This window comes from Trachypithecus francoisi, unplaced genomic scaffold (assembly GCF_009764315.1).
Source record: "Trachypithecus francoisi isolate TF-2019V2 unplaced genomic scaffold, Tfra_2.0 Lachesis_group10, whole genome shotgun sequence".
NCBI lineage: Eukaryota > Metazoa > Chordata > Mammalia > Primates > Cercopithecidae > Trachypithecus > Trachypithecus francoisi.
In genome coordinates, this window is record NW_022681455.1 from 106,854,003 (window position 1) to 106,864,887 (window position 10,885).

General features: G+C 49.7%; 1 long non-coding RNA gene across 1 annotated transcript in view; it reads right to left on the reverse strand.

The window, feature by feature from the left end:
• LOC117088778 overlaps nt 1–5,797 on the reverse strand; it is a 31,293-nt gene extending 25,496 nt beyond the window's left edge. The window contains exon 1 of the long non-coding RNA XR_004439319.1: nt 5,750–5,797. This is a non-coding gene — a long non-coding RNA (uncharacterized LOC117088778). The remainder of the gene's footprint in view (nt 1–5,749) is intronic.
• Nucleotides 5,798–10,885: the final 5,088 nt, after the last annotated feature.

A 10,885-nucleotide genomic window follows, 5' to 3' on the forward strand; every position in this document is an offset into this window, starting at 1 on the left:
CCCATGACCCAAACACCTCCCCCCAGGCCCCACTTTCAACACTAGGGATTACATCTCAACATGAAATTTGGAGGGGACATCCAAAGTGTATCAGCCAAGATCCAAATCTGCCTCCTGACCCATGAACCCCCAGAGGATACAGACCATGCAGCCAGAGCGAGATTCTGAGATGTGCCACATTCAAAAGAGAGGACCCAATTCAATCCACCTACGGTGGCCTCTGTAGTCCTTTGCATCAGGAAAGCCACATCCAAGCTCAAGGGCCACCTTGCTGGACAACGATGCCAGTAGCCTCAGAGCAGGCAGAAAGCCCCGTTGGAGACCCAAGATTACTCCAGAGAGCAGACTCTGCTATGCACGATCTGCATGGGGTGGCCCAACTAGACAAGTGACTTTTGTAAGGGTACCACGAGATGTGATGGACTCGACTGTGAAACTTTTTAAAATGCACATGCCCCCTAGTTTCTGCTTCAGAAAATCTGAGATGGGCCTGGGTATCTGTATGTTTCTTTTTTTTTTTTTTTTTTTTTTTTTTTTTTTTTTTGAGACGGAGTCTTGCTCTTTCGCCCGGGCTGGAGTGCAGTCGCTGGATCTCAGCTCACTGCAAGCTCCGCCTCCCGGGTTTACGCCATTCTCCTGCCTCAGCCTCCGGAGTAGCTGGGACTACAGGCGCCCGCCACCTCGCCCGGCTAGTTTTTTGTATTTTTAGTAGAGACGGGGTTTCACCGTGTTAGCCAGGATGGTCTCGATCTCCTGACCTCGTGATCCGCCCGTCTCGGCCTCCCAAAGTGCTGGGATTACAGGCTTGAGCCACCGCGCCCGGCCGGTATCTGTATGTTTCTAAAGCTGAACAGGTGATTCTAATGTGCAGGCCTCCTTGAGATCCCGCTCCAAGACCAACCTGGATCCACCAGTGCACGGGTGTGCAGGTTGGGGCAGACCTGGGATCACAGACTCTAATGCCAGGGGGGCTCGGGTGGGTGTCACTAGTATAGAGTGAGTTGGGTGGGGACAGATGCTTTCCCAGTTGTCCCCTCCAAATCTCATGTTGAGATGTGATCCCCAGTGTTGGATGTGGGGCCTGGCAGGGGGTGTTTGGGTCATGGGTCAGATGCCTCATGGCTTGGCACTGTCCACATAGTACCGCATGAGTTCTCGTGAGATGTGCTCTCTCCATCCTGTGTTCACCCTGTGAATCAGAACACAATTCTGATACTTGCTAAATGGGAATGGGGTCTCAGTGAGACCAGAGCTTTCCAGATAAACTCGAAATCCAGATTGGTGTGCAGCATCTGATTTTAAAATGCCAACAATTAACTCAAATATTCTTAACCTTGTGTAAGCCACACAAAACCAATCTCTAGGCCTGGTTCTGTTCTTGGGGGCACCAATTCATGAATTCTGGTGAGATCACGCCAGACCAGGCAGTGAGAGGAGTCCTGTATAGAATAACATAAGCCATGGGTTGACCAAAATGGACAAACTCAACTAGACAGGTTGAACTATCCTGGATTTGACAGCATGAGTAGTTCTAGGTTGCAGACTTTAGCTCATACTCAATTAACCAACTTGGAGCATTCTAAATTGAACAGTGTATGTTGCCTCCCACTAGGGACATTTGTCAATATATGGAGCGGTTTTTTTTGTTTGTTCGTTTGGTTTGGTTTGGTTTCTTTTGTTTGTCTGTTTGTTTTTGAGAGGGAGTCTCACTCTGTTGCCCAGGCTAGAGTGCAGTGGCGCCATCTCGGCTCACTGCAAGCTCCGCCTCCCTGGTTCAAGTGATTCTCCTGCCTCAGCCTCAACAATAGCTGGGATTACAAGTACCCACCACCACGCCCGGCTAATTTTTGTATTTTTAGTAGAGACGGGGTTTCACCATGTTGGCCAGGCTAGTCTCGAACTCCTGACTTCAGGTGACCCGGCCACCTTGGCATCTCAAAGTGCTGGGATTACAGGCATGAGTCACCACGCCCAGCCTATGGAGTCTTTTTTATTGTCACAGCTGGGTGGATGCACTGGCCTCTAGTGGGTGAAGGCTGAGGATGTTACTAACTACATATGCTAACAATACACAGGACAGCCAACCCCATCTCCAACAAAAAATTATCCATCCAAAAAGTCAATAACATCACTGTTGAAAACCCTGATGTAGACCATGCTGGATAAAAATGGTAGCCACCAGTCACATATGACAATTAAGCACTTGCTAAGTGGCTAGTGAAACTAAGGAACTAAATGTTTTGTTTTTATTTTAATTCAATTCATACTTTATGAAATCTAAATGTTAATCAGGTATTTCCAGCAAAATATTAACATCTGAACTGAGATGTCCTGTAAGTATAAAATATACACCAAATTTTAATGTCATAGTGTGAAAAAAATCTCACTGATAATTTTTATATTAATTACACGTTGATTTGATTTGATTATATATATACACACACACACATATATATATATTTTTTGAGACAGAGTCTCGCTCTGTCACCCAGGCTGTAGTACAATAGTGCGATCTCAGCTCACTACAACCTCCGCCTCCTGAGTTTCAGTGATTCTCCTGCCTCAACCTCCTGAATAGCTGGGACTGCAAGCAGGCGCCACCATACCTGGCTAGTTTTTGTATTTTTGGCAGAGACGGGGTTTCACCACGTTGGCCAGGCTGGTCTGGAACGCCTAGACTCAGGTGTGAGCTACCGCACCTAGCCTGATTTGATAATATTTTTGATAGATTGAGTTAAATAAATATTATCAACATTGATTTCACCTGTTTCTTTTCACCTACTAGAAAATGTTAAACAGGCAGCATGCATTACATTTCTATAGAAAAGAGCTGGTATAGAAATCTCTGATTCTCCAGCATAGATAGTCCTGGGTTGAACAGAGTAGACCATTCTGGATAGGGAAGTTGGAGGCAGAGGGGGAGATGAGATGGAGACGGGAGAGGAAAGTAGGTCACAGGCTCTGGGGAGGAGTTTGTAGCTCCCCTGACCTAAGTCACTGGGGAGGCACCAGAGGGTTTTAAGCAGGAGAATGATGTAATTAGATTTGTGTTCTACAAAGATCCCTCTGGCAAAAGTGCAAAATGTATTGGAAAAAGACAACTCTGACTTTTCCATAGAAGATGTCCTAGCAGAGATTGTGACTGTATTAGGCTCCTCATTGCATCTGCCGTGCCACCTGGCAGACGCATGAGTGACACTCAATAAATACTTGAATGAATCAATCAATCCCAATCAGTCAATGGCAGGTGCTAAACAAACCACTGGCGCTCTGTTCCCTGGCCCAAGATCAGACCTAAGTGTGGCCCAGGAGATAGCAGAACCTGTTTCTCATCTTTTCTGAGTACAGATTAATTCCCAGCTCTCACCCTCCTACATTTAAAAAAAAAAGAGCATGAAGAAAAATATCATTTCTTGGAAAGAAACACTTCTCAGTGGCTGTTTTTCTTCTTCAAATTATTAAGCAAGAATATGTTGTTCAGAGGGAGGAATTGAAGGCATAAAGCCCAGAATCCATGTTCCCCAAACAGTTTTGTTTACTTTCTATGCAAAGAGAAACAAGGCGAATGGAAACTCCATCAGCTGGGGAATGGGTGCTGTGGAGCCTTAGGGAGAGTGTATTAGTCCGTTTTCACACTGCTATAAAGATACTACCCCAGACTGGTAATTTCTAAACAAAGGAGGTTTAATTGACTCACAGTTCCACATGGCTGGGGAGGCCTCAGAAACTTACAGTCATGGCAGAAAGGGAAGCAGGCACCTTTTTCACAAGGCAGCAGGAGAGCGAGTGAGAGCGAAGAGGAAAGAGCCCCCTTATAAAACCATCAGAGCTCCTGAGAACTCACTGTCACCAGAACAGCAGGGGGAAACTGCCCCTACGATCCAATCACCTCCCAGCAGGTCCCCTCGACACTTGGGGATTACAATTCTAGATGAGACTTGGGTGGGGACACAGAGCCAAACCATATCAGAGAGCAAGAGACTGGCTCACAGATGCCACCTAGGAGTGGGACAAGGATGGAGCAGAGCAAGTCCCGGACCCCAGCACCAAGCCCACGGCTGATGACTTTCAGGCTGTGTGACCCTGGGCAAGTCTGCACAACCTCTCTGGACTCACCCTGGGCCCCGAAAGGTGGTTCCTTTCACACAGGGGGCAGCACCTAAGGGTTCCCAGCAGAAGACCCCACAGACACATGAATGGGTGGGACAGGAGTGGGAACACAAGGACAGCAGGGAGAACAACTCAGCTGTGCAGCTGCCAGCAGAGGGCAGTGGGGAGGGTGGTCCCTGACCCTTTGGGCTGCAGTTTCCCTACAAGGAAGGAAGAAAGGGTTTGTCCCTAAGCTCCTGGTGATGCTGACTGTGTGAACTCTCCTCTGTGGAGCATGTGTCAGGCAAGGCGGACACCAGGAAGCCTCAGCAAGCACCAATATCTAAAGCCAAGGAGATGGTGGTGAGCCGGAGCTGCCTTTGCTGGGGGAACACAGGCTCCTTTGAGGCCTGGAGAGGGGCCCCCTTCCCAGAGCAGTTGATCAAGTTCTTCTCCCCATCCTCGACAGATTCGTCCTTGGCCAATTCCTTTCCGGTGGAAGGAGTTTCCCCCCGATTCCCCTTCCTGCAGCCTGGCATTGCCCACTCCTGTCCCCACCCCAAAGGCTAACCTCACAAAGAGAGGGACCTTTTTTACTATAACTCAAGGGGAAGGGAGGTACAATGAGGCCTGTGTCCCACGCTGCCAGGAAGCTCACCTCTGTGGTATGAGGGTTCCACGGGTGGATTTTCAGATACTGTGCCTGAAAACTCCTTCTCCCGCTCCTCCTCTGCCTTCAAAGCTTCCCCGCCACCTTCCAGAAGGAGAACAATGGAAAACCCCCTAGCAGGGGCTCAATGCAGGAGGAAGGGGGAACCCGGGAACAGTAGGTGAGGAGGTAAAAAGACTGAGCCATAGGAGAGAGGGCCAGAAACATCTGCCACCCTCAGAAGTGGACAAAGACCCCGCATCCCGGAACAGAGCCTAGGAGATGCCAAAGGGACCAGAGCAGTCTCCTCCAGTGTTGTGTGGTTCCCCTAAAACTGGAGCAGAAACAAACTATATTCGCTACCTGCAATTTGTGTCCTGGGCCCTCCCCTCCCCCCATCAGGGGCTAGAGCCTCAGAACACACAAAGCAAAATACACAGCGAGCGCTTCCAACGCTGCCTCCTGGCTTCTGCCAGGAGTGTCTTCTCTGCCAGAGACGGTGAATTCCCCTGACCTCGAGTCTTTTCTCACCCCATCTCCCAGTCCAAGTTCCTCTCCCTTCCTCTCTGGCCTTCCCAGGCTGTGGGACCACCTTCTCCAGGCCACTTCACTGACCCCATAAGCCTCCTTTGTTTGGAAACATATTGCTTTATAAATATTGATCAATGACCCCCTGTGCAAGGCACTTTCACAATGAAAATCCCATTTCATCTTCATAGCAAGCTTTGGAAGCCGACTATAGAACTGTGCCCACTTCTCAGATGAGGACCTTGAGGCCCTCAGGTTCAGGTCCCTGGGCAGGGCTGGCCAGAAGTTATTTGTGACTGAAAGAAACTCAAGTCATGCACCCCTGCTCCCCTCCTACTCCTCCCCTTCCTCACAGTCATCATGCCCTCCTCCATCCTCACAGTCTGAGGGAGAGAGCGTCCATGCCAGCTGGCTAGATAAGGTGGAAAGAGCAGACTTTGGAGTTAGACAGATGTGGGTTTGAATCCTGACTCTGCCACTCACCAGCTTTTTGATCCAGGTAAATCTTCTCATCACCTCATCTGGCAGGGACTAAGTAGCCTTAACTACAAATTGGAGGTATTGTCATCCAGACCCCATCAAATAGGCAAAAGGATATGATGAGGCAGCGTGGATGCAGCTCCTCGTGCCAGGTCAGTAGAGATGCATCATTGTCATCATCAAAGTGATGGCGAGTCACAGGTGAGGAAGCTGAGGCCAACAGATGCCAAGCAACTTGCCCGACATCCCATAGCAGGCAGGCAGCCAAGATGGGCTTCAGATGCAGGTCTCTTGACTCTAGCTTGAAGACTATCTTTTGTCCTCCCTCTATTTCTACTGAACTTGGTTTCAGCAGGAAGCAGATTGAGCAGCCCAGAGCCAGAGGGCAAGTGACAAGCTGACTTGGCTTTACTTGAAGAGCATCCATAACCCCACCTTCCTCCAACTCTGGCAGAGGACAGAGCTCAGCAAAGCCAGTTTTCCAGCCATTCCCCACAGCCTTGCTAGGCATCAGCCAAGCAAAACATTGCCAGGGAATTTGAGAAACACTGTGCATTGGGCATTAAGGGACTGGCCATTGCTGCCTCCTAGTGTCCCTGTAAAAGAGGTCAGTCACTCCAAGGCTTGAAGTTCATGGACCAAAAGAAAATAATACATCTGGGCGCGGTGGCTCACGCCTGTAATCCCAGCACTTTGGGAGGCCAAGGCGGGCGGATCACGAAGTCAGAAGATCGAGACCATCCTGGCTAATACGGCGAAACCCCGTCTCTACTAAAAATACAAAAAATTAGCCGGGCGTGGTGGCGGACGCCTGTAGTCCCAGCTACTCAGGAGGCTGAGGCAGGAGAATGGCAGGAACCTGGGAGGTGGAGCTTGCAGCGAGCCGAGATCGCGCCACTGCACTCCAGCCTGGGTGATAGAGCGAGACTCCATCTCAAAACAAGACAAAACAAAACAAAAAACAGAATAGATCTGGGGGAACAAAGAGAGAGTTGCCCACACTTTATTTTACACTAAATTGGATTGTGCCGCTTTCATTGCTTGACATTCTCCAGTGCTGCCATCTAGTGGTGGATCCAATATAGTAGCCATTAGTTATTATGTAGCTATTTGAATTTAAATTTAAAATAATTAAAATTAAATAAACCTGAAATTTCAGTTCTTCAGTCACACTAGCACACTCCAAGTCCTCAGTAGCCACATGCAGGTAGTGGCTACCATACTGACCATTACAGATACAGAACACGTACATCATCACAGAAGCATCTATGGCTGAGGTCCCCAACCCTTGGGCTATGGATCGGGGATGGGTCTGTGGCCTGTTAGGAACCCGGCTACACAGCAGGAGGTGAGCAGCGGGCGAGCGAGTATTACCACCTGAGCTCCGCCTCCCGTCAGATCAGTGGCAGCATTAGATTCTCACAGGAGCGCGAACCCTACTGTGAACTGCGCATTCGACAGATGTAGGTTGTGGGCTCCTTATGAGAATCTAATGCCTGATGATCTGAGGTGGAAGTTTCATCCCAGAAACACCCCTCCACTGTTCATGGAAAAAATGCCTTCAATGAAACCGGTCCCTGGTGCGAAAAATAGCTGGGGACAGTCCCACTGCAGCAGCTTCCCATTATTGTATTTAGGATGAAGCATTATACTCCTGGCCATTCCCCAGATGATCTAACCCGAGGCTCAGAGAATGATTTTCCTAAAATCAACAAAGCTAACACATGCTGAAACAGATGTGAACCCATGTCTGGCCCATAAGCATTTGCCATCACTTTCCATTTCTTCATCACTCCACAGCATGAGGAAAGACCCCTTGTCTCCCTCCACCCAAGCCTAGCTCGACCCCTCTTCAGGCCCCTGCCCCGAAGGCTAGTCACATGGCAGGTGCTGAGATGCCCTTCTGCCCACAATCATACCAAGGTCAAAGGCAGAATAAGGATCCAAGGTGTGGCCTGGGCTCTTCTTTTCCATCCACAGGCGGAGCATTTCCGTGGGCCTCTAGGTCTTGTTAGCCAGGAGCCCAGAGTGGACAGAGAAGGGAGCAGGAGGGATCATTTTAAAACAATAACAAAAAAAAAATAGCTTGGAAGAAATTTCTTGATGCAACAAACATGTAAACACATGTTTACACTGAGGGGCACACATCTGGCTGGCACACACTCACACATATACACAGATAAACACGCTCAGCGACATACAGGGGCCGGATGTGATGACTCGCACCTATAATCCCAGCACTCGGCAGAAACCAAGGCAGGAGGATCACTTGAGGCCAGGAGTTTGAGACCAAATGGGCCAACATGGTGAGACTCTGTCTCTAAAAAGAAAAGAATTGTTTTAAAAGCAAGGACACACAGGTTTGTTAATACAGATGGACAATGCCCACAACCAAAGCCTTTCAGGAAGACAGCCAGGCGTGTCCCCCAACTTAATTAATGGAAAGAGGTTTCTCTGAAGGCGTGGACTTCCAGTTTTAGATCTAATAAATCTCCAGACTCCAAAGACAAGCACCCATGAAGGCTGTTCAGAGGCACACAAGCAACCTCACAGATTGGCTGAAAGCCAGTGAACACACATGCCAGCAGAATGATGAGGCAACAAAAGCCAGGTGCTAAAAGGTGGCCCACAGGGGACAGTCTGGGTGGAGGACCGCAATGACAGGACCCCAGGAAACCAACACACCCCTCTGTCCGGAGCCCTGGACAGACAAAGCAGATACAAGAGCCACCTCCTGGCCTCCCCAGGTGAAACACAAGTCCTCCACGGCACCACCCAGACTCAGTTCAAACCGCCTAGACAACATCAGTCAAAAAGGTGCTCCACTCCCCCAGCCCCTACAGAGAGCCCTGCTGGGGCTGTGCTGTGCGGCCTGAGTAGAACCCCACAGTGAGGAGAGACAGGCAGGGCAGGGTCCTTCCTCTGATCCTTCCTGACCACTCCTAGTGTGGGGGAAGAAAGCCAAAATACCTGGGTTCTCTGGAAGAATATCCAGTCCCGTGGTTAGACTCTGAGAATACCCGGGACATTCTCAGCACCCAGAAAACACACTCAGGAGGAAAGGATATTCTATGCAGTCCCCACGTCTCAGACTGTCAGAGCTGAAGGGAGGCATTGCGAAGCTCAGTTGCTCCATTTTGCAGATATGAAGGCTGAGCCCAGAATGAGCAGTGATTTTCCTCCCAGAGTTGCACAGCCAGTCAGTGTGAAAGCCAGAACTAGAACCCAGTCTCTCAACACCCAACCTAGTGCTCCCTCCCAGCTCTGCTCCTGACTCGGGACAGTCATACCCACCTCCGAGCCTCGGTTGACCCGTTTGTAAAATCAGTCTGTTGGCCTTGACAACCTCTCAGGTTCCTTTCTGCCTCGTCATCATGCCATTCTCTGATACATAAGTGGGAGGGGGATACAGATTTCCAGAATTTACTCAGTTTGTTCTTTCTGGGCAGCGGATGCAAATAGAGGCTGCAGGCAAGGCCCATTGAGATCTCCACACTCGTTCATCTAACAAGTACCAATCCACCATCTGCTGGGTACTGGGCTTACAAGGAGGTGTGTACTCATTGGTCCCGAAGGCAGTGGAGAAAGGCTTCCACTCATGGAAGGGTGTTGGAAGTGATGTGCCCAGGCTGGGCACAGTGGCTCACGCCTGTAATCCCAACACTTTGGGAGACCAAGGCAGCCGGGTCACCTGAGGTCAGGAGTTCGAGACCAGCCTGGCCAATATGGTGAAACCCCATCTCTACTAAGAATACAAATATTAGCCAGGCATGATGGCACGCACCTGTAGTCCCAGCTACTTGGGAGGCTGAGGCAGGAGAATCACTTGAACTTGAGAGATGGAGGTTGCAGTGAGTGGAAATTATTCCACAGAACTCCAGGCTGGGTGACAGAGGTAGACTCCATCAAAAAAAAGGAAAGAAGAAGTGATGTCCTCAAATTTGCACAAGGGACAGATCACCATAACAACCAGGCTGGAGTCTGCACTGGAGGTGGGGAGTTGGAGGGCAGCTAAGCTTGTCCCCTGCAGTGGCTCATTCCATAGAGAGAGGCTCTAGCTAGGAGAGTAGAGGCAGTGAATGAAGAGGGAGGCATGGATTCAAGACATTTAGAAGCAAAACTTCTCAGGAACTATTGCTGAATGGATAAGAAGGACAAGAGAGAAGGCGGGGAGCATGAGCTTATGCATGGGCAAGACCTCAGAAGGATGCCCAATACACGGGGCCTCAAAGGAGATGTTACTCTCCCACCCATCCTCTTGTCACTCTAACCCTTCCATTGAGCTGCCCAGGAGACCCATTGTCCCCTACCGCATCCCCCCATTTCCCCTCACCTGCTTTCGGCTGGGATGTCCCGCCCCAGAGCACTGTGCTGCTTCCAGGAGCCATGTTCAATGAAGGAGCAAGGACCCCTGGGTAGTCCAGACCAAGTCTCCCCCAGCGGGGCTGGCCCAAGTGTCTTGCCAGCTGGCACAGACCACACTCATTGACCCATTCATTCATTCTTTCATTCATTCATTTACTCATTTATTCAACCCACCGTGGGCCTGAGGCAAGGCTGGGCACTGGACACCAAAGACAGTAAAGCAGACGCTGGGCTCCTGACCTTGTGGGGCTCACAACCCAGAGGGGAGACAGGCAGGAAACACAGAGGCAGACACAAACAGAACTACAAATGGCGGTAAGCGCTCCAAAGGCCAAACCACGGGCTGAGAAGGGGGCTGAGCGGGGCAGAGTAAGGTCTGGTTGGGAAGGCAGAAGAGGAAAGCACACTGGAGCAGGAACCCGAAGAGCGAGGAGCTGGTCACACAAGAAGTGGGGAAGCTGAACAGACATTTCTCAAAAGAAGACATACACGTGCCAACAGGTTCATGAAAAATGCTCAGCATCACTAATCATTAGGGAAACGCAAATTAAAACCACAATGAGATGCCACCCCTCACCTGTTAGAATGGCCATTAACACGAAAATAAAAGACAAGTGTTGGTGAGGACGTGGAGAAAGGGGAAGCCTTGTGCACTGTTGGTGGGAATGTAAAGGACACAGCCATCATAGAAAACAGTACGGGGGTCCGTCGAAAAACCAAAACTAGAACTACCATATGATCCAACAATCTTACTTCTCCATATGTACCCAGAGG